Genomic DNA, 22,899 nt, shown 5'->3' on the forward strand with positions numbered 1-22,899 from the left:
TTTGATGTCATGGTAAGATCTGCCAGGTTACATTGAATGTACAAAGTCTTTGAATGACAAAGCTTTTAATTAGTGTCCCAACACAGGACATTAAGGAGCACCAAGAAGAAACAACAGCTCTGCATCACCTGCACATGATCAGCAGATTCAGCAGGCTTTGGAGCAGACCTTTGGGAGGAGCCACTCTTTACTGTCATCAACTAATTGACAAGTCAATGTGTTTTCACCTCTCCATTTTTAACTAGTAAAGGCACTTCCATATTCAATGTTTTATTAAAAAAATGATTTCTAGAAGGACCCCAGACTTCAGCACTTCAGGAGATTGACATCCGAATAACTCACTACAGTCCCAATTTGAAAGCTTAGCCACAGTGAAAAGGTTGCACATTCAGTTACCCCCATTGGTAACTGTGTAATCTACAGTATTATTCACCCGTACCTTTGTCATGGTTTCTCTGTATCAGAAGTCAGTCAAAAATAAAATTATCTTTTAAAAATACTTTCCTACCCTGTAACTTCTTCTGGATAAGTAAGCACAAGCTATAAGAGTCAAGCTACATTTTCATCCTGAGCTCCATTTGATTTTCAGTACTCTCCACTAATGAAATATCTAAAGGTGATTTATTGGAACATATCAGTTATATTTAAAAAGCAGCCAGAACAATTACATTTAATTAAAATTAAGGTCAAAGAAACACAACAAACTAATGTGACACTTCAGACATCAGCTTGGAATAGGTGTTATGTTGGTTGATTATCAATGAGGTACAGTAAACACAAATATGTTCAGCAGGCAATTCTCAGCAAAACCAGTTCAGGCAAGAAAACAAATGCTGTGTCTGAAAATTTTCTCACTCTCTTTGGATTCAAAATCATCCTGCACATTGTGCTGTTCTTTCTGTCTTTAGTCTACTTTGGTGATTTATTCTTTTTCCTTGAGGAAAAAGTATTGTGCCAGAAGCTCTCACTGGAGAGCCAAAGAAATATAAAGTTGTGGGGGAAGGGTTTCGTTTTTACTGTGCTGTTTCATCTCTTCACCTTGAAAGCACAAAAAGTCTTCTCATCACAAGCCTTAGGCTAATCAGGCTGTGATGGGTATTTGAGCATCTTCTACATGGCTGCATATCAACAAGCTTGGAAAAAGGATTTACTGTGACATGATTGGTTGTTTAGTCCTTTGAGTAGCAAAGATTCCACAACTGTGATTTTCTCTGTGTTTGTGTTCAGCACAAGCCATTTCTTATAAAAGTATCTTTTAAAACTGGGGACTTTAACTCTGTATATTCATTTAATAGGACAAATATCTTGAGGCTTGATGTCAGTTTTCTCCTAAATATCTTGATGATCAGAAGGAAAGGATAATGTATGAATAAAAATTGATCTGATTGTCCCCTGACAATGGGGATTCAGTCATGTCCTAAATTTTTTCATGTCCCTCAAATCTAAAGCCAAGACGGTGATCTGGCAGTGCTGTAAATGAATGCAGGATTGGCCTTCAGTTTCCCTGGATGCTTTGTTTCCCATGGCTCAAAACAAAGCAACAAACAGAAGCCTTGCCAAATATGTCTTTTCTTTCCCACTTGTAAAAATAACTGTGGAAATAATCAGAAATTGGTTCCCCTGCAGCCTTTGCCCATCAGGCAGTGCCAGTAAGCACATCCACATCTCCCAGCAGAGCACACTGCAGACACCCTCAAGCTCACAGTATGTTGTCTGGGTGCATCCACACAGAACAGTATGCATGGTGTGTAGAAATAGTAGCTGATATGACAAGACCATTGTTCCTACTCAGTTGAAACCTGCCCTCCAGCTCACCAATTTCCACCATAACTTCTAGCCCTAATGCAACAGTGCTCATCCAGTATGAGTGCGAGTGATGCTGTTCTGGGGATCTCCATGCAGGCATCAGTCACGCACACAGCCTCAGAACAGTGGGGTTTTGATCTCTGCTGGGACCTCCTGGCGATGCCATAGTCTAAATAGCAGTGTGGAAATCTGCCTCTGAAGCCTCAGACTTTTAGGAACCCTGCATGAGCCTTACAGTCAAACATGCCTGAAAAGCCAAAGCTTAGCAGAAGAGCACAGGGGAAAGAATGACTTATCAATTTAGTACATTCACAGGGACAACACATTCTTTGGGGACATGTCAGATCCAGTCTGAATACAAATCAGAAAGCATTTGCATAGAAGCTGGAGCTAAAGAAAGCCAAGTTAAAGTGCAACAGGGTCACTGCTGAGGCTGTAGTGACTGTGTAGAGGGAAGTCACCAGTAAAGCAGGAAAAGGAAAGGCAAAGAGAAAATCACCCTCACTGGGGAGGAACCGGGGCAATATTTCTCTACAGATGACTTTTTACTTCTTCCTGTAAGAAAAAGATACTAAAGGACTTAAATGTGTTTCACAAAAGCAGAAGCCCTTACTTACCAGTGTTGAAATGGTCAGAAAGACTTTTTCTTGAACACCTTCCTGATGTAGCCTTTGCTTATCCTGATACAGGCTAAACATCATGATGAAACAAATCCTGATCCAGTGATAAAATTGTCCAACCTTCAGCTAGGACAGCTTTGTGATCTTCTGTGTTTTTCTGAAGATTGGAGGAAGATGATCATGTCTGCAGGCAGATCCAGGCTGGACTTTGGTCCTTCAGGCTACTTTTTGTGCTGCTGTGTAGCTCTCAAAAGTGTCAGAAGAAGTCAGTGACTAAGAGATGACATAACCATAGGTTGTGTTGAACCTGGTGGTGTTTGGACCAGGTGTCTCTCCTTTCAGCAGACCTGCCTTATGCACTCCTTCGAGCCATCATTCACAATGTTGCAAAACCTCCTTGTGATTCTCAAATGGCCAAGAAAAAAAGATGACAGATCAGAGAATCTGAAAGGGATCTCCAGAGGTTATCTGACCCAACCCTGCTCAAAGCACATCCAGTTTCAGAGTTACACTGGGTTTGTGAGGCATGCATCCACCTGGGGCTTAACCAATGAAGGCTTTACAGGCATTCTGGGCACCATTCCAGTTTCTGACTTTCCTCACCACTAAATGTTTTCCTTGTATATAGCCACATTTCCTCTCTTGTAGTTGTGTTTATTGCCTCTCATCACTGAACCCCTCTCCTTAAACTTTTACAGAAAGTTGTTATGTTCCCCCAAAGCCAGCCCTGCTCCAAGCTGGCCGTGCCCAGTTTCCCGGGACTCTCCTTAGAGGATAAGCACTTCAGTCCCATTTTGGGGACCTGCCCTGAACTCCCTCCAGTTCATCAGTATCTTTTCTGCACTTTAAATCTGAGACTGGGCACAGCTATGATCTCAGAAGTGCAAAAAAGGGGGAGGAATCATGTGCCTTGACTCACTAATGCTAAGGCTTGTCAGCTCGGGAAGGAGGACCATGACTTGGTTTTACAAATTCTCAAAGACAGTGGATAAGTTGAAAGCAGAACAGCTGTTTATTAAATCCTACAATGCAAGAGACATTTGCTGAAACTAGTTTTAAAAACATCAGTTTAAAACAACCAAAAGAAAGCATTTCTACACACAGCAGGTAGTGAATTTGTAAACTTTAACTGCCACAGGAGCCTGAGGAGACAGCATCAGCAGGATCACAAAGCGATCAGATAAATTCATGAACAAAAAATGCTAAAAGTGCTGGACAGGGATGTACATACTGCTGCTATTGCAGCTGCAATATTGTAGATGTTGGGAAACACAGAGACCAGGGGTAGCAGCAGGGCTTTCATGCTGTCCCTGGACAGCCTCTCCTCTAGTCACTTTCAGAGGAAGATGAACCTCTGGTCACTTTTTGTTCATCTGAGCCCTGTGGGAGACTACTGAGTTGACACCAAGTAAATAAGAGACACAGGGACAGTAACTGAGTTCTCTTACATGAGAGATTGATCTTCCCATGCTGAGAATCATCAGAAGTTACAAACAAGCATGCCCAGAATTGTTCACCCATAGAAGTTAGACCAGAAAACCATAAGGTCCAGTTCAGGAGAGGATTTATTGCAAATGATTTCCATGGGTTGCAGGAATCTGACAGCCCTTCAGGACGTGGTCCTAGAAGCAGGGATTCTAAATCAAGTATATCTAATTGTCTCTCATCTCCAAAAAATAGATAGAAATCACTAGCATAAGAATTGAAAACTAACTGAAAGAGATAAAAATATTAAGCCATGAGATACACATTTAAATGTCCAAACTTGAGGAGGTTTAACACAAAGTTTTGATAACATGTTTTTTACTTAGGTATACTTTTTTTTCCCTGTTGACAAACAATTCAGAAACATTTTTTAAATCAAGATCATTAACATGTGGATCATGGTATTCAAAAATTGCCATCCTATGTGTGGGTTTAAATAGCTAAAATTAAAAATCCCCATTAAAAAAGAAACTCAACAAATGTGTTCTGTTGCCATGAAACCAAAAATGAAGATTGGTTATTTTTCATTTATTTGCTATTGCTAAAGTAATTGCTTGTTCTTTGAATAGGTAGTCATGTGTGTTTAACCTTCATTTGCAAACTTCAGACATTTTAGGGCTTAGGCTGTATATATAATAGCAGAGGGAATTGAAAAACTAAAAAAGTCCATCAGGATATAAGAATCTGCAAGTTTCCATTTTACTAATTATTTCTACAGAAATAAACAAAAAGAACTTCTTTCTTATGTATGTTTAAACAAATTGTTTTCAGTAAGTAAGATCTAAGAATGCTCTGGAAGACCAACTCTTTCTCTAATAGCAATGCACAGCTCCACTTCTGTGATGTATAGCTCAGTTGAGAAGCTTTTTATAAAGCAGAATGTCAAAATATGTCAAGAAGAAGAAAAACAAACCTTCAAAACAGCACCAAGGTGAAAGAAAGTAAGATGAAGTCTTCCTCTGAGAAAGAAACTAAATAAGGAATTACAAAAATACAATCTTTCTGAATCCCCTTTTCCATTAAGATAATGAACACAATTCAGTGGGGTTATAAAATAACAACTGGAAGCAAAACCTAGAAGTTTGTCAGTCATAACACACTGGAAAAATTTCCTGGTGTAAGAGCTACTAGTGAAACTGTGCTTTCTGGTAGAATTTAAACCAGTTTCTCAACATAAGCAAGACTGCGCTTTTTTGCTAGCTCAAATATAACTGGGAAATTTTTTGCCTTCATTTAAAGGAGAACTTGAAACCCATCAGCAAATCAAAAATACTTTTAGATTTCATGAAATAATGACCAAAATAATGAAAAAAAAACAAAAACAAAAACAAAAACAAAAACAAAACAAAAGAAGAACAAACAACTCAAAAATTCCAGGTCCTAAACAAGGTTGCTATGCTTGGAAAGACATTTAATACAACTGTATCTAAGTTTCATGCATCTCTTTCCAGGCACTATGATGAAAGTAAAGTTCATCACAACAATTATGTTTAAAAGTATGAAGAAATTACTGCTTTGTGGTCTAGGAGGTGACCACTGTTCTGCATTTAAATCACCCTGATGGCAGAAAGGTTCACTTAAACCACCTGTTCCAGTTTGTGATCACCACTGCAGAGGTGGCTTAAGGTCCCTCACTGAGCCAAAGCCATCTGAGGGCAGGCACCTGAGTAGTTACGTGAATCAGCTTGAGAAATACTAAATGAGCTGCTTGCTGGGTAAACAAAAAAATTAGACTGAGAATTAAAAAGAAGGTGGAATTACAACTCAAAAGAAAGAAATGAGAAAGAACCACAAAGTTGCAGTTCTCCAGGGCAGATGGGGGAAAGCTTGAATTCTGACAGTGTTTTACAACCATCAGTTACATGCTGTTGTGCCTAGCTCTTAGTACTGTCTTATCTATTCACTAAATACCCTTCTCCAAAAAAAAATGAGCCATCATTTTGAGAAATTTCCCTAGTTATAGCTGTGTCAGCCTGCTTAAGCTGACCTTTAGAGGATTCACATGAGAATAAAGGACATCTTATTATTCAGTGTGCATTTTTGTGAACTGGGAGCTGCTGATCTTAGGAAAAAAACCACAAGATTTCCTCCTAAGAGTATCTCTGAGGATTTGCAATGAATCATGCTCTTGAGTAGTTTATAATCTGACATCAGAAAACAGTTGGGGGGAAATTAATCCCTGAGGTAAATTCATTTTTGTACAATTGGGTAAAATTTGGCCCATGAGTATGTTTCTACCAGACAGCATAGGGCATGAATGCAGGGTTGAGAGTGCATGCAGGGGTAAAGAGAATAATTTAGTAAAAGGAAGGGGAGCTTGTAGGGCTTGGGTTTTGGTGGTGTTTTTTCTTTAGGTAGGCAGTGAATCTGTTGTGTACATAGGCCAAATAGTCTTACAATATGGGTTGTTATAACAGTGTCTGTGATATCAAAACATTGTTAGTGTGTCTTTTATTCTATAATTTCAAAGTAATTTTCAAAGTTTAATGAGCCAAGGCACAATAGCTGACTGCATGGGGAAAATTAAAAACATGTATTCCCACTTTGCCTAAAGGCAGTTAATGAATATGCTCTGGGGTCTTGGGAGGATAATTTGGGGTTTCAAGTTCCCACTACAACAATTGAATAGAGTGTGGTAGGAGATAAAAGGGGGGGAAAAAAAAGAGATGACCATATTAAGTATGGATTTTTACATATAGTAGCTGGCACCAGAGAGGTTATGAAAAACTAGTCCTTCATGCAAAGTGGCCTCCTGAAAAACTAATTGTCTTACTGAAGGAATAAGGAATCCCTTGGCCCATGAGATTTTGTTTATCTATCTGTAGAAAAAAAATTCTCTTTGGAAGGATTTTGACTAATGTAAGTGAGCTACATGAGTCTTGGAATGATGACAAGAGTGTAACATGAAGTGATCAAGGACCATTCAAGCATTCCATCCTGAAAAAGCACCAAGCTGATATAGATTGCATAGTAAAGGGAAGGCAAATGGGAAGGAGGAGAAGGAAACTAGGAAAACAAGGTTTTTCATGGTTTTCCAGCCCTGATAAGGTTTTCCAGCCCTGATTTCCCTCTGACACTTGTCAGACTACAATAAGCAATTTTTTTTAAAGTTACTTGTGATTTTCAGAACCTTACATTGAACGGGTGGTAACTGATACTTGACACCATTAATTTTCTAATTTTCCCCTCACTAGGCAAGGAGAAAAAAAAATGGGGGTAATTCTGTAGAACAGGAAGAGCAAAACAAGGCAATTATAGCATTATTTGAGTATCTGTACTTAAGGCATGTACAGTACATAAGTCTTCTTTCAATGGTCAGAGAAACTCACTGTACATTATTATTGTAATGAGTAGTAATGGATAATGATAAGAGTATGGAGTCTTCTCTCTGTACAGTGCCATTACAGGCATGAGTGCATAAATAGATTTTGACTGAGATAGTTCCTAGTAAATCAGGACTGGATCTTTCTCTATGCCATTTGAAATAGCTTCTAAGTCTATTTTTATCTTCATCTCATCATTTTGCAGTTTCTTATCTTTCATGCTTCGCCCAGGGTCACATCCTCCTTTGAGCATCCCTGTGCTCTGTCATGGAGTCCTTCACGGACTGCAGGCAGACAGATTTCTGCTCCCCCATGGACCTCCACAGTCTGAAGTGGCACAGCTGCCTGACCATGGTCTGCACCACAGGCTGCAGGGGAATCTCTTCTCCAGCACCTGGATCACCTCCTTCCTCATCTTCTGCACTGACGTTGGGATCTGCAAGGCTGTTGCTCTCACATATTCTCAATTCTCTCTTTGACTTCATTTGCACAGGTTTTTGTTTTCCTCATTTTAAATGTGTTAGCCCAGAGGTGCTACCACTGTTGCTGATGGGCTTGACTGGCAACAAGTCCACCTCTAAGAGCATTGGCTCTGTTGGACATAGGGGAATTTTCCAGCTGAACTGCCCCCTGTAGCTCCATTGCTACCAAAATCTTGCTACTCAAACCTGATACAGTGTCAGAAACTGCATCAAAGATTGTCAATTGTATCAGCCGAAAATAGAAAGGAATGAGCAGAATTTGGTCTGATTTCATGCTTCAGTTTCACCACTGACCTATTTACTAATAGGAAAACATACACCATTACTAACGAAGACAATGTTCTGGAAAATTTTGTGTCATTTAAAACACAGCACAGAAAATGCAGCTCACTCTTAGTTGCAGATTTAAGGTAACTAACGTTTCCTGAAATCAGTGCTTTGGGAAGAGGTCTTTCTGCATAGGGTTTGGATCATAGGATAGAAGTCAAAGTGAACATGAGAGTCTGGCTGCAGACATAGAATAACAAACCCAGAGGAAAGCAGAAAAGCCTCTTTTCTTCCTGGAAATGTTACATGTGAGCTAGATTCTTTGCCATGTGGTATGTTTGCAGCCTTGTCCGGAGGTATCATCATGTGTAGACATCAATAAAACACAGAAAGTAGACTCATACCTTTCACCTAGTGGAAGGCTCCTTCTACATTAATATCTGTGATCCCAAAGAAACAGACTGAGGGTTCATCAGCAGAGTTAAAAAGTGAGATAAACTAGACCACACAAAGCAGAAGAGTCCTGAGGTGACACTGCCTCCGGTACTTGAATCAAAGCTGTAAATTTATGCAGTATACAGGACAGATATGCCCTTACATGAGATCTCTTGCCTACCTTTTGTTAGAGTAAGGCAGTAATGTTCTCCTTTTCATATGAATTGGGACTAACACAAAACACAGCCCTGAGAGCCAGACATGTGCTAGGCTTGGCAGACTTTCAGTAAACGCAACTGAGGAAAAAAACAGTGAGGGCTTAAGAGCAAGGAAAAGTGTAAAAAAACCCAAAAACTCAGAAAATCTACCAGTGCACTGATGTTATATAAGCACAATTCAGCACATCTTCCAGCTTTAGGTCCACTTTAAACGAGGAAGTTTCAGGCCGTAATAGTTTCTACTTCTAATGATACATTCACTTAAATACAAAGGTTTCATCAGCAGAATCACATCTCTGAACGTGATGAGTCAGCTGAAAGTTGCAATTCAACCTCTACTGCTATTTCAGATGTAATTCAAACACAGCCTGATGATTCTAAAAAGAAGAAAGAGACATTGATGAGCTGATTATTAGATTTCTTGGGATATCTGCGCATTCAAAGGAAGTAGACTTTCTGAAAAATTTAGGGCACAACTCATCTAACTAACTACAGAAGTCAGCAATGCATTTAGATCTAATCCTGTCATCTAGACTTTCTTTATAGCCAGAAAAGAGAAATAAGCTCCCTTAAGTCGCTACCACCTCACCTGAAACAGATATTTAAAGCCGATGGTCAAACTCTCACAATTTCTTCTGGAATGACTCCATCATTAGTGACTAAATTTAGGCAGCACTAATCTTGCTCCTTCTCACCAAATACCTAAAAGACATGAATGGTAATTGAGCTTTTGAGGTTTTCTGGTCACTGAAGCAGCAGACTACCAGCTACTGTGCTCTGAAACACTGTCCCTTGCCTAGACTGTTCTTGTCTATAGCCAGTCTCTCATGAACAGCTTCCAGGGACCATTTCCATGGCCAGACAGTAAAGTATGTTAGTCCCACAAAATGCACCATCTTGAACACCACCTACAGCTACAGCATTTACTAATTAATGATTTGTTTGAACACCAGACCAGATAACTAACCTAATGATATACAAGGAACTGTGTTTTCATGTCAAATGGATTTAGTTTCCCTAGAAAGCTTTTCTCAAAACCCACCATAATGTATTGCTCCCTGGGGCAACTCTGGGATGGGAGTGAGAAAAAGGTTGAAGCCTTTATAAGTGTAGGGAGACATAGAGACAAGGTATTAAAAAAATTAGGAGTTTGCCCATCTCCATCCTGAATTAAAAAATTAAACATTATTGTCAGTTGGGATTGCCATACCATATACAAACACTGTGCAGAATTGAGAGCAGGGGCTGCCAATTGTTATTAATTCTGATGAGACCTGGCAAACCTTGCTTGTCAGGAACAGTATAATCTGACAGACAGAAATAGGACTAATTGATTTAATTTTATCAAAATATAAGAAAATTATTCCTTTTCTCACTCATTTCCCTATCCTCCCTTGATCTTCCTATCACCTTGACCACACCACCATAAAGCCATTAAGTTGTACGTAATACAGCACAATATCTAGATGGAATTAGGATCACTGAGTGCATGGAAATTACTTGGTAAGCAATATATTTTTAAAAATGTCATTTTCTTTTTTTCAGAGGTGAGGGAAAAGGAAGTAATGGGTTCTTTCTTGTGTCTTTTCTCGTGCTCTCTAGATAAGCATATCCATTCTTTTTATAACATCTGCCTTCATGATTTCTACATGTTTTTGCATATAATATTATAATAGACGTCCTTCATTTCCTTGATTAAAATAAATGAGAATAGACATGTCCCTTGAAAATTTGTGCAGTAATTGTAAAAGAATTGTTTGCAATAGTGCTTAACATCTGAAACTCCCTCATATTGCCATGCAAAAGTCAACTGATTATTTCTGAGTGATGTATGCTGTGCTGTTAGTCTAATTGCCAGCAGTGGCACTGCTCAGCCATAAAGAAGTTCACTGCATCAACAAAATTTAATTGGGACATCTCAATATACTGGCACTTTCTTGCAGAGATAGTTAAAATTAATACAGAAACTGCTATGCGCAAGGATTGAAGAGTATATTCTTCACTTGAAACAGAGAAATTCACAGAAAAACTCATTTTACAGCAGCATGCTGTGATTCTGTTTCCTGTTCTATACTCTAGCAATCATTAGCTCACACACACACACACACACACACACACACACACACACACAAAAAGGCCTCATTTACTTTATCATGTGATGCTTTGGGACTCCTTAACTGACCAGGCCATGGACTTTACTCTCATGAAAGTATTTTAGACAAGAAAAGAAAGGAACAACAAATAAAAAGGTGAAAAAAAAACATTGTAGCCATTTTGTCCAATTTGATTTCATTAGGGATCAGGATTCATGAGTCAGTTATTGTTGATGACATCTGTATTAACATTCTGTTAGACACCTAATGTGCAGAAGTACTTTTAACAAAAAAAAATTACTTAAAAAAGAAAGAAAGAATAATTTGATATTAAAGCATAAAATGGCAGCAATACCAAACACTAAACTTGTTCTATTTTTATTACTCACATCCTCCCTAGCAGGCAGATTCATTAAGATAAGGGAAAAGTCTAAAATATCCACTGACATCAAAGTGACCAACAGGCAAAAACATAAACAGCAATGTTAAAGAAGGAGAAAACTTAATTCTTTCTGTGAGTCTTTGGGAGCAAATGAGTTCACCACAACTTAAATGAGTAATAGGGCACGTTTCAGAAGTGACGTATGAAAGCATTTGTTGTAATGCTGAACTTTACCTGCTCTCATTAAGCTGATTCATTGAATAGGTAACAAGGGAATAACTGGCAAGTGGTGACTGCTGTGCAAGCCTCCACGCTGTACACATCCATCACCCAAAACTTTGAAGCAAACATACCCATCCAGCCTTGCCTTTCAGAGTTCATCACTCTTTCCTCCCACTCTCATGTTAAAATTCTTTTTTTTTTTTTTGCCTTTGCAGTTGAGAAAAGCCACTGCCTCCTACCAGAACTATTTCCAGTAGGGACTGTTTTTTAAGTAAAGTGAGAGAGAAATCATGGAGTGGTGGAATGGTTTAAGTTTGAATGAACCTTTAAAAAATCAGCTAGTCCAATGCCCCTGCAATGAACAGGCCCACTTTCCTCTAGAACAGGTTGCTCAAAGCACCATCCAGCCTGGCCTTGAATGTAATGATGAGGCATCCATAACTTCTGCAGGCAACCTGTTCCAATGTGTCACCACCATCATTGCAAAAAATTTCTTCTCTATATCAAATCAAATCTACACTTTCTTAGATTAAAAACTTTACCACTTGGGCTGTTGCTATATGCCTCGGTAAAAAGTCTCAATCCATCTTTCTTACAGGCCACCCTAGGGCTCTTTTCCAGGTTTTACAACCTTAATTCCCTAAGCCTGTCATCGTAGGAGAGGTGCTCCAGACTTCTGAGTCTCTTTGTGGCCTGCTCAAACAGTTTTCTATGCTGGGCCCCAGGGCTGGTGAGGTCTCGAGTAAAAGGGTACAACCACCGACTTCAACCTGATGGCCACACTTCTTCAGATGCAGCACAAGATATGGTTGGTTTTCTGGACTGTGAGTGCACATTGCTGGTTCATGTCCAATTTTTCATCCATCAGTATCTCTTCTTCCTAAGGCTGTTTGCCATTCATTCATCACCCAGTGTTTACTGATACTGGAGATTGTGCTGATCCATGTGCAAGGTCCTATATATCTGAGACAACAAAATAACCTGTATCAGTACAGACTGAGCGATGAATGGATTGAGAGCAGATCCTTGAAGGGACAGACTCACATATCATCATACACAATGGAAATATTCTCCTGGGCTTCTAGACTCTCAAACACTTAGAAAGATCATCCTCATCTAGAAATAGTCCCAAATGGAGTGCAAGTCAGGCCCTACATCTGCTTAATATAACTGTTTCTCAGACAGACATTTCAGAAATGGATACTTGCCATTGATTAATCAAAAATATAGGTAATATTTTTTTGCTTGAGTGGGATGCATTGAGTGTCAGGGGACTATTGATTGTTCTGATTAATACACTGCACTGCCATGGCTGGGAAATGGCAACTCAAATTGGAAAGCCCCTGTTCTGCCCTGATTTTGCAGGCTCAATTCCCCTATGAAATCTATGTCTCAGAGAAAAAAGAGGATCAATGCTCCCAAGCATTAGTGAAAGTCAGAGTGCAAGACATAGAGGGCAAATCATTGGCCACTGTAAATCATGGTCACTCTCTTAACTCAGTGGATCTATTGCACTTGAGTCAGGGATTCGACCCTGAAAGCAATCTGTATTTTTCCTTCATATCTATTGTTTCCTTATATGATTCTGATTATTATTTAGGTTTATGATCAGTGCTGTTCAAAATGGATTACAGTCAGTTTTCTATTACTTTCTAAGATTTGCAAATATTTTGAAAACAAAAGTTTGATATTTTCTATGCCTCTAAATTAATCGTTTTATGATTTCTTGGTATGCATTCCCTACCTTTCACCACTCAAAGAATATCTCTGATCTAGAAAGATGCTGGGAAGCTAAAGGAAGGTGTGAGTACTATAACTTCACAATGAAATGTGGAGGATATTCAGCATCCTGAAGATATGCACTTCATTTGTTTATTACTGGATTTCTTTTTTTTTCATTTATTTCCTTTAAAAAAACAAAACAAAATAAAACCCAAAACACTTTATGTCCTAAGAAATTTAATTTTCACCTGAATTCTGCTATCCAATTCTCTACAAAAATCATGCTTTTTTTCTCCTTGTGTAATGCTTTAACCCCAGACAGCAACTAAGTGCCACAGCTGCTTGTTCTCTTCACCACCACAGTGGGATGAGGGAAACAATCAGAAAAAGGTAAAACCCGTGGATTGAGATAAGAACAGTTTAATGATTGGATAGTAATACTAATGATAACAGCTACAAGAGAAAAGATAAATAGGACTAAAGCCCAAGAAACAAAAGTGATGCACAATGCAATTGTTCGCTACTCTCAGACCTATGTCCAGCCCATTCCTGAAGCAGTGATCAGCTCCTCTCAGCCAACTACCCCAGTTTATACACTGAGCATGACACTCTATGGTATGGAATATCCCTCTGGCCAGTTCAGGTCAGCTGTCCTGGCTATACTTCCTCCCAGCTTCTTGTGGATCTGCTCACTGGCAGAGCATGAGATACTGAAAAGTCCTTGACTTCAGGTAAGTCCTGCTCAGAAACATCAGTGTATTATCAATGTTATTTTCATATAAGTCCAAAACTTAACACTGGGCCAGCTGCTAGGGAAGAAAATTAACTCTATTCCAGCCAAAACCAGGACACGTTGACATTTCAGATGAAAAATATTCTTTAATATATCTCTAAGGATAAAAGACTCTTGCTTCTAAATAAATATACTTAAGTAAAGTGGTTTGGGTTTTGCTTTGTTTTTGTGGGGGTTTTTTAAGTATGAACTTACTAATATATCCTAGGCATGACTTATACTGTAAGCATAAAGAAAAAAAAATGTTTGATCCCAAAATTGCACCCTTAGAAAACTGGGATAGTTCAGGAAACCCAAAATTGCAGCCTTAGAAAACTGGGATAGTTCAGGAAAACTTAATCACCAGTTGAGCTGACTTTTGATAATTAGAGACTCACTTCTGGAGTAAGAAAACTTTTTAAGTGATTCCAGTGCTGTCTTTTAACACGAAGATTAGAGGAAGCCTCCATTAGATATTTATCAGAAACAAACACAAATTCTGCCAGTGCAATTTTCAAAGGATTCTGAAAATCCCAGTTACTCATCTACCACAAAAAGACAGCCTATGCTCACCAGTAATGCTTATAGCTGCCTTTGGAAATCCCAATAAAAACTCCTCTATCTTCATTATCCACTACCCCTGCACAAGGAACAGCATAGAGAATGAAATACAAATAGATGTGTACAAATAGATGTGGATGGATGAGAGCCTAATTTAATAAGTACTCAATATAACTGCCCACTGTCTGATGCATTGCTGTATAATGTGCTATTGATTTGAAGATAGCTCTTTCTACCAAGATTTATTGGTTTTGATAATGAGTAAATATATTTTATGAATTAAAATCCAGCAAGGCTCTTTCTAACGATCTTAATTTTGTCAACTCCATGGAAAAGATCCTGTACAGCTTCATGAACACTGCACATGCAGATAAAAAAATCTGCATGTACTCGGTCAGCTGACGAAGTCTCCCATGAAATGCAAATAGCTCTGGCTTAGATAAAATAGGCTGACAGAGGATCCCTTTATGTACTAATTTTGTCATGGTACAAATTCTGTGATTTGCAAAAAGCAGCATAGATGTTTTTCAGTTTCCCTTTGTGTCAGTATTAAATTTCATGTTAAATATTAATTATCTGGCTAGGTCAGGAAACAGGTTCTTCTGGGCTGGGTATTCCTCAAACGAAAATGCACTCTGTCTCGGGACTTACAGCTGGTGGTTATGACTGATACTTTTCATCAGTTCTCCTTTCCAAGAGCTGTAAGAACCAAAAAATCTCATTTATGGCAGTGAGGGGTAACTCATATTTTAGAGAGATGTTAGGTCTGTCAAAACTCTTCACCTTCATTGTCCTATTTGAGTTTCCTCTTCAACTACCCTTAAGACCATCCTGAGTAACTTTCTTGTTCATAATACAGCTGAATATGGCATTGCTTTTGGCTCTTTGGGCAATCTCATAATAAGCTGGCTGGTGAAAGAGCTTCTAATTCACTGTTTTCCCTAAGAAAGTTCCCCCTTGGGATGTGCCCATCAAATATAAGACTTTACCATTCTTTATTACCCTTAAGTTGCCACCACCTCTTAGCTGATCTTTTCATCTGAGTAACACAGGTTTAGCTGCTTGGATTTTAAAGGTACTGAGCTAATGATTTTTTCTGCCACAGAATTTGAATTGAAACATTTAGAAGCGTGTGTCACTGCATTAGCAGATTTCTATTATGTGTACTAACTGGATTAGGATAGGTGGAATGTGGAAAAAAAAGATGAGATTTATCCTCCATCCCCATGACATTCCAGACATCCATATACAATGAACACACAAGTATATCCTGAAAGGCACAGCTTTTAGCAGTTAAAATTATACCTAGAATACTTAGGGAAGTATGCCCACTGCTGGGAAAAGACAAAGATGCTTCAACTGCTATGCAATGCTTTTCTTTGGAACACATCTTATCTTTTATATGCTTACATATTTATGTAAATAGAGATATAAATAGATATATAGATACAGAGAGACATAGATGTAGACAGATCTATGTATGTGTATGTTTAAAAGTGAGAACAGTCTGAGACCCAGATTTCATCAAGCTCAGTATGTTTATGAAATATCTTCATTGGTAACTCACTGAAACTGGAAAGCCTGTTGAAATGAGCAAAGGGCTAATTAAACACTTAGTAAAGCAATCTCAGAGTTACTAGCAAGTATTCTAGAAAGCTCACAGTGAAAAAATTGCATAACAAAAAAGGGTAAAATGGCTCTTTAAAAAGGGAGAACATGTGATAGGCACAGCTCAACAGCTTAAATCAAGCTCCTAGAAAAACACACAAAAATAAAAAATCTGTAAGCATCGAGAAGATAATAAAGTAATGAACAGAAAAGCAAAGCAATACCTGGGGTTTTTTTTCAACAAACAAGACTTTTGCTCTGCCCCCTCCCTGCTCTCCAGTGTCTTTCAAAACCAAACCATACATTACTGGTACTTCTTTAAAATGTACCCAACACTACCCGAAACAAAGTTTTTCCACTATTTGTGCTGCTTTTTGAGAGACAACTTAAAGTCAATTAGTTGCTGCAAAGCTCTTTAATACAACACTTACTATTTCAGATCATTTGTCATGTCTAGCTCCATTCTGGTACCAAAAGATTCAGTTATTTTTACTATTTAAAATAATGTACAGGCATTTTGAACCTATCTTCAACTCAATAGCATCCTCATGAAACCCTTCAGGAATTATTCAATGTAATTTTTACTAGACACCAAATTAAGAGGTCTAAAAATCTTTATTAACCTGTGTGTAGCAATTATTGTATAAGGATGGTGTTTTCCAGATGATGCACGCTTTGACAGTTCTAACTGCATAATGGTTTTTGCAAACTGAGGGCAATTTCTAATTTTGTATAAATGAAAATCAATATATATATCTTTGGATTTAATGTGTAAGACAGTTATAATTCTCACAGCATTTTGTCAGCTATTGCTCGGGATCAATCTGAATGAATTCCTAAGGTAAGACAAGCACTGGCATGATCCCTGGGGAAATGGATTTCATTTAATCTGCCACATTGTCCCACGTAGAATTGTCCTTATCAGTGTGATTAGGCCAGTGAAAGCTGTGTTTATTTACTTTGTATATGACATGTATGACAGTCCAGTATCAGCAGCAACAGCTACTATGGTCAGGCCACAGATACCCTTCTGTCCTATGCTCTCTCAAGAGGCTCTGCTGCTGAAGCATGGTGGTTTGGGGAGATGGGAACTGGTGTGGTTCTCAGCAGCACCAAATCTATTGCATCCAGTTGCCAAGGGTTCTGTAGTCCAAGAATACGTGTACAGGCACATTATTCACACCTACATCTCTGGAAAACAGTGAAGATGTTTCCTGCGATAACAACAACAGATTTGAACAGTCTTTTACTGCCTTTTTAGACAGCATCACTATATGTGACTAGACCACCTCAGTGAGTTATTTAAACATTCCTTTAATAAAATCTGAGGATTAATGCTACAGTCTACCTGCTGCTGCTCCAGACACAATTACCTGTTAATCAGATTAATCAGAGCTGTAATATAATTTTAAGGAATTGACTGCTGAAAACAGGATCAACCCAAGATGCTGTGGGACTCATCTGCTGAATGTGTTCCACAAGGACAGGCAGCAAAACTGAGCTTCAAGAGATTTTTGTCTCTTGTTATTTCATTTCCATCTTTCTGTGGCCTCTGTCTTCAATGGTTTGAACCCTTCTGGAGCTGTCTCTCATTTTCCATAATGCTTCTGCTAACTCCATCCTCCTGAAGCTATAGCTTTGGTGCAGAAGAGTTATGATAGTCAGAGAGTAAGAATTCTAGGTTACAAGGACACTTTATGTAGCCAACAAACCACAGGAAAAACAAATAAAAATAATTTTTAAGGACTAGGTAGGCTGAGTCTCAAAATCCCATTTCACTCTGAAGCTACTACCTGTATTTCTCTGTATCTCATACAAAGTCGTCTTAGGTATTCTGCCTCACCTAGGTAACATCTGAGCTGCTGGAATAAGACTTCTTTTTCATCGGCCATGTACCTTATTCAAAGCACCTTGTTTCATCCCTGGTTCAGCTCAGTATACATATTTTATACATCCATCTCATCAGTTCTTGGAGTTCTTCACTCCAACTGCTTCTTGGACTGATGGGAATGTGCTAAGAACATTTGCATAGACTTAGCAATACAGACAAAACAATAAATTATGCATCTTAATAATTTTTAGTTATGTATTTGCATCCTTTTTTTAATACAAAAATATCTGTGTTTGCTTTTTTACACAGCAGAGAAGTGCTTATTGCTCTCATGTGGTAAAAAAACCCCATTGAATTATGCCAAACCAGTTGAAATAACAAATAAAATACTGGTGATAAATCCTGGCTTCTTAAAATCACCTTCTATGTTATTATTTTGCAAATAACTCACCAAATCTGCTGTTGTAGCTGAAAAGACTAGGTCAGGTTAAATGCACTGTTGTCCTCATTGTACAAAGATTAATTCTTTAGTCCCCATATTGGGAAACAGATTTCAAAAGCCCTGGAGACAGATCTGGAATGATTTTGCTGAGATATCTTTCGCCTTAGTCTAAAAAGGAAGGAGAAACTGAAGGAAAGTAGAATCACTAATTCTTTAACAAAAGTGTGTGGTTATTTTTCAGAGTGGAAACCATATGAAATTTATTTTAGGGTCAAACTATTTTATGGACCTAGAGGGAATACTGAGAAGTGAAATCCTTGACATTCTTAACAGATAACAGTCTATGAAAATCATATTATACACCCACTTGTTATCTTTAATTGAGAATCTGTTTTACCAAAGATAGTGGAGAGCAGAAGCAGAACTCAACAATATGACAACATGCTAATCCCTCAGCTGATACAATTAAATGTTTTGGAAAACAAAAATACCATGAGTAAACAGGAAACTCTTGGTGTTAAGGAATGATTTGTTTTGTATCTTGAGTTTGGATGACTTTATCTACAAAAATATTTTCCTCATCACCCAGAATGCCTTGACTATTTGAATATTCTTTTTTCTGTCAATTTGGACATGAGCTGAGAAGTGCAGCTGTGCTTCTTCTGGTTCTTTGTTCTGTGTGAAGTCTTCTCTTGCTTCCTTGCACATGTTTCATTTTTTATGTATGAGGGAAAGCCAGAACATAAATACTGTACTGATAGTTGAAAGTTATGACAACATTTTTATATATTTTCTATGATACCATGAATATGCATATGTTTTAGTGAATGCATATAGTATCTCTCTAAAGCTTCAGGAGATACAACAGCTACAAGTCAGAATATAAATATATGTAAAGAAAAACATAGAAAATAACTACTCTTGTGGGTCATACACTCACATTTTTTGAGAAAATCATAAAAATAGCTCTTCTCAATACTTCTAGGGTAAAATCAGATCCCGAAATTTCAGTTGAAACTGGATACTCCAAATATTTCCTTCAGAATGTTTAGTATAGCACTAATATAATCAAATGCCACAGTTCTGACCTGAAAAATCTTCTGGAAGTGTTCTGAAGGATTTTCAGGGTCATAGCATACCTACTCATATTTTTCAAAGTCTCATCAGTGGGTCTTTTGTTAGGAATGTCAACAGGTTAGGATTTCCGTCTCTTTAAAAAGAGCAAGAAATAACCCAGAAGCAGACACTGAAGGAAGACAGAATATGGGTGCATTTCATCTCTCTGCATCCCTGGACAAGTAGATATCCTGTTTTCTTTCTCTTTCCTTCTTGCCTCCTCTCTGTGGAACTTTAAAAATTGCCCTTTGGCATGTGATCAGACACACGAGGGCAATCTTTATCTTAATTTCTGATATAGAAGTAATTTCTAGAAATGTGTTCAGTGGTTGTGTCACCACTGGAAAATACGTTTGGTACTAAGGTAACAACACATCCCGCAAGGAAGACCATAAAATTACCTCAGATTGCTAAAATATCCTCTATTTCTAAAGAATGAAACTTAAAAATATTAGCATTCCCTACATTCTAATCCATGATAATTAACCTAGACATAGGGTGTATTTCCAGTCGTAAGGTAATGTGGCATTCCTTCAAAGAGGTGTCAGAAACAATCATAGGCTAATGAGATTTTACAAGAACCACCTGCTGGTTGCTTTCAATTAGACAAAATGCCCTGGTTGGAAGTGAGTTTCATTATTTGCAAAAGAGTTACACAACAGAAAGTGATAGCAGGAAAAGAAAGGAGGAACTAATTGAACAGACTGAGCTTCCCAGCTCTGCTTCCCTCCCCCTCATTCCTCTCGGGTAGAGAGGGTAAACTCCACCAAACAAAAGCATTGATGGCAATACTGAATGTCCAAAGACACTCATGAAAAGGAGAGTAAGCTGCATGAATTACTGGCATGTCAGTCCTCTAGCACCCCTAGACAAATTTTAAAACAAATTGCCTTGAGTCAGATGAAGCATTTTGTTCAATTCAAGATGAAACATTTTCTTTTGCATTTCGGTTGTCATTTTTAGATGAAAAAGAGAAATATATTCTTAAAAAAGCAAAAGGCTTTTCAAAATAATGTAGCTATTGTGTCTAAAAATTTTTAATGAATTCAGATTTCAGAATATCGCCTGGAGAGAAGGATGTGATTGAGAAGAAAAGGTTTACAAACCCTGAAATAATAGCTAGATATATTTTTATGCATTTATTTACTCAAGAAACCTTGAGCCAAAACATACTCTGCTGTCCCACTGATATCTAGGCTTTCTTGTATAAGATCAGAAATTACTGTGGGCACTTCTACATTTAGAGGAAGACTGATGTAAATCAGAAGGCAAAACATCCAGTACAGACCCCCCACTGAAGGATGTGCACAGGGCAGAAGCATGACAGATTCTTTCTCTTTAATGCTTATTTTATAGATCTTTCATACAAATTCCAGAGAAAAAATGGAACAGCACTGAACTAAAGGACTTAGATTCATTACACTTCCTCCTACGTCATATCAGGGCATAATGGACATTGACAACAGAATCTGTGAGACTAAGAAGTTATTTATGTGAATATAATACTTTCAGATTGGCAAGAAACCTTGGGTTATATTCTTTTTTTCTTCTCACATAAATGTTTAATTTGTAGTATTACACTGCTGAATATTTTGAAGCATTGTGAGGGATTAATAGAGCGGTGTGTAGCATCATGGAGATGTCTCCTGCAAACTGATTTGGAAGCCAATACTGTGGATGTGGTTTTCTATGGAGTCTGAGTATTTATATAGTTCTGTTACCTCTGATAACAAAACCATTTTCAGATAATTTGTCTCTTAGAAAGACTTTCTACAAATTCCTCCTAACATCTAAATTCTGACCTTTATTTTGTTCACCATCTTTTCAACGTTGAAAAAAATATATAAAATATTTCCCATGACCCTTGTTTTACATGAATAAATGTTATTTTTGCAAATTAAAAAACCAGTCAGTGGGTGCTACTCAGTTCTACAAAAGAGGCAGATTCCTTTCAGAAGAGAGAAAACAGAAATTAAACACCTTCCCTACTGTCTGACATTTAGAATGGGAAAGGGAAAACCAAGATGTAAGAAAAGAGCAAATCCCATAACACTGAAAGACCCAATTTTCTAGAAATAACGAAAACAAAACCCAAAACAAAACAAACAAAAAACCCCCATCAAACAGAGCACCTTTGCCTTCCTAGGTTTTTGTGAATAACCTCAGGGGAGGGGAAGAGGAGGGGAGGGGAGGGGAGGGGAGGGGAGGGGAGGGGAGGGGAGGGGAGGGGAGGGGAGGGGAGGGGAGGGAGGCAGAAAGGGAGGCAGGCAGGCAGGGAGGAAGGCAGATAGGAAGGCAGGCAGGCAGGAAAGAAGGCAGGAAGGCAGGCAGGCAGGAAAGAAGGCAGGAAGGCAGGCAGGCAGGAAGGAAGGCAGGAAGGCAGGCAGGAAGGAACGAAGGAAGGCAGGCAGGAAGGAAGGCAGGCAGGAAGGTATGAAGGAAGGCAGAAAGGAATGAAGGAACGAAGGAAGGTAGGTTTAAGGGCCTTTCCCACCAAAAGCCAAAGAACCTTGCAGGGAGAAGAAGCCTTATCCCTCCGAGAAGCAGAAAAGTGCTTACAAAAGGATTCTTACTTCAGTCAACTGAAGAAAGGTCAGATCCATCAGAGATTGATAGAAGCTGAATGCACTGCCACTCTTCTTGAAGTTTCAACAGCTGTATACCCTAAAGATATTATTCAAAAAGATGCATTTGGAACCTGAGTCACAGGCAGAATGCAATTTAAGAATTTGCTGTTGCATTTAAAAAAAGCCCTTACACTTTAGAGGGTTCATCATCCAGAACTGTGGCTTTAATACACACTGCTGTGGCAACCAGTCCTTGCCTGCAGAGTCTGACAGGGATGAGAAAGAGAGAGATAATGTATCATTTACAAGTTGAAACACTGTGTGGATTTCCAAGTTAATTCAAATAAACTAAGCAGATCACAAAAAAGAATAAAAATAAAATAAAGTGTTTATGAAAAACAAAGCTGAAAACCAAAAGATGAATAATCTTGCTTTTTCATGTGTCATATGCAAATTACTTTAAAATTAAGGAAATGAAACTGTAGGTGGGTTTTGTTTTTCAATATTTAGAATCAAGAAGGGATTAGTTTTAAATATAAGACAGTAAGAGGTCTTATTTATCATTATTTGTGGGTCATTAGTCCGAAAAGGTCATATTATGTTCCAAAGGCAGAAATTTACTCATGGTCACACTAGTCACAATTCAATCCATGGAGAGGACTGGGTGCACTAATGCTCACTTCCCCCTGCTTTTTAGGATGATCATTTTCTGATTCAGCTCAGCAGCATATAACTGACCTCTCCTTCCATTTTCCTTAGCTTCCCAGTCTGGCAAGAAGCCTGGGTCATTAGTATTCCTTTGGCTATGACTTCCCCTTATGACTCCCCTTTACTGGTGAGTCTCCCCACTAGCAGCAACTTTTAAAATATACTATATGCAAAACAAAAAAAATGTGCTTCCTGATCAAGTGGTCTGCTTTGGTCATAGTTATTCCAAAACACTGTAT

At 38.3% G+C, this 22,899-nt stretch overlaps 1 long non-coding RNA gene across 1 annotated transcript; it reads right to left on the minus strand.

The window, feature by feature from the left end:
- Positions 1 to 8,724: 8,724 nt before the first annotated feature.
- On the minus strand, positions 8,725 to 22,210 carry LOC139679604 (uncharacterized). The gene is made up of 3 exons (XR_011699212.1): positions 22,144 to 22,210; positions 21,959 to 22,049; positions 8,725 to 9,013 (listed from the first exon to the last, which is right to left on the minus strand). It is a non-coding gene; the product is annotated as an uncharacterized lncRNA (long non-coding RNA).
- Positions 22,211 to 22,899: the final 689 nt, after the last annotated feature.

Source organism: Pithys albifrons, chromosome 1 (genome assembly GCF_047495875.1).
Source record: "Pithys albifrons albifrons isolate INPA30051 chromosome 1, PitAlb_v1, whole genome shotgun sequence".
NCBI classification, from domain to species: Eukaryota; Metazoa; Chordata; class Aves; order Passeriformes; family Thamnophilidae; genus Pithys; species Pithys albifrons.